This window comes from Schistocerca americana, chromosome 6 (genome assembly GCF_021461395.2).
Source record: "Schistocerca americana isolate TAMUIC-IGC-003095 chromosome 6, iqSchAmer2.1, whole genome shotgun sequence".
NCBI lineage: Eukaryota > Metazoa > Arthropoda > Insecta > Orthoptera > Acrididae > Schistocerca > Schistocerca americana.
In genome coordinates, this window is record NC_060124.1 from 308,842,710 (window position 1) to 308,844,546 (window position 1,837).

Genomic DNA, 1,837 nt, shown 5'->3' on the forward strand with positions numbered 1-1,837 from the left:
ATGAAGCGTCGTCTCACGCGGTCTGCACGTCCAGCGCGAACGCTGGTCCAACTGAGGCGCCAGGTGGAAATGGCATGGCAAGCCGTTCCACAGGACTACATCCAGCATCTCTACGATCGTCTCCATGGGAGAATAGCAGCCTGCATTGCTGCGAAAGGTGGATATACACTGTACTAGTGCCGACATTGTGCATGTTCTGTTGCCTGTGTCTATGTGCCTGTGGTTCTGTCAGTGTGATCATGTGATGTATCTGACCCCAGGAATGTGTCAATAAAGTTTCCCCTTCCTGGGACAATGAATTCACGGTGTTCTTATTTCAATTTCCAGGAGTGTAGAAGCAATTCGGAGGCGGGGTGCTAGATTTATTACTGGTAGGTTTGTTCATCACGCGAGTGTTACGGAAATGCTTCAGGAACTCGGGTGGGTCTCTAGTGGAAAGGAGGCGTTCTTTTCGGGAATCGCTTCTGAGGAAATTTAGAGAACCAGGAGTTGAGGCTGACTGCAGTACAATTTTACTACTGACAACTTATATTTCGCGGAAAGACCACAAATATAAGATAAGAGAGATTATGACTCGTACAGAGGCATATAGGCAGTCATTATCCCTCGTTCTGTTTGGGAGTGGAACAGGAAGAGAAAATGCTAGTTGTGGTACGAGGTACCCTCCGCCATGCACCATATGGTGGATTGCGGAGCATGTATGTAGATGTAGATGTAGAAGTAAACTTGTCTACCGCTGTGTCTGGCAATACTGTTTTCCAGCTCATTTGCAACTGACATGCGTGTAAGTTTACACTTACTCTGCTATTTATTTACACGTACATTCTTTATTTCCTGCAAGGAAACGAGGAGGACGAGGCTGGTTACTGAAGTGTTTCCTTGTCGCTGGATTGGAAAGAATTCCATGGCCTGCGAGGTCACCTGACCTGAATCTTCTTGGTTATTTCCTATGGGGTATCTAAAGTCACTTGGATACGGAGATGGAATTAATTGTCAGAATTGCAGACGCCGGTGATGCGATTCGAAACACACCAGGGATTTTTGTCAGGATGGGTCAGAATCTCGTTCGCCGATGTTATGCTTGCATTGAGGTTGATGGCTGTCAGTTTCACCACATTTCGTCCACTGAGCCAATGATGGTAATCTCAGTTAACTGTAAACTAAATCTAAAACTAAACACCTCCCGCACAGGCCATGAAGGCCGAAAGGTATCGACCGGCCGCCGTGTCATCCTCATCCCATAGGCGTCACTGGATGCAGATATGGAGGGGCATGTGCTCAGTACGCCGCTCTCCCGGCCGTATGTCAGTTTACGAGTACGAGACCGGAGCCGCTACTTCTCAATCAAGTAGCTCCTCAGTTTGCCTCACAAGGGCTGAGTGCACACCACATGCCAACAGTGCTCGGCAGACCGGATGGTCACCCATCCAAGTGCTAGCCCAGCCCGACAGCGCTTAACTTCGGTGATCTGACGGGAACCGGTGTTACCACTACGGCAAGGCCGTTGGCCAGTTAACTGTAACTAATGTAAATTAAAAAGTACACGGTACTGTGGTTTTGTTCCTACTATCTCCTTTAACCCGATGTTCCCTACTCAAATTGGTCAGTGGATCATTCTCTTTGTCCTTCTCTCACGGAAAAATCCAGTATACTATTCCCTCTGATGAATTTCTAGCGAAATGATCAAGAAGGCAGCATTAGAGAGATTCTGCCTTACCAACAATTATTCTTTTTCTCGCCTACCAGTTACGACTGAAACAGGTCAGAGGGCAAGTGACAGCTGTCCGCAAGATACTCTCCGCACGCTCTGTAAGATGGGACAGAGACATTAGTATCG

The 1,837-nt window shown here is 47.6% G+C and overlaps 1 pseudogene; it reads right to left on the minus strand.

Moving 5' to 3' along the window:
- Window positions 1-1,391: 1,391 nt before the first annotated feature.
- On the minus strand, window positions 1,392-1,509 carry LOC124620424 (annotated as a pseudogene).
- Between the last annotated feature and the right edge of the window lie 328 nt (window positions 1,510-1,837).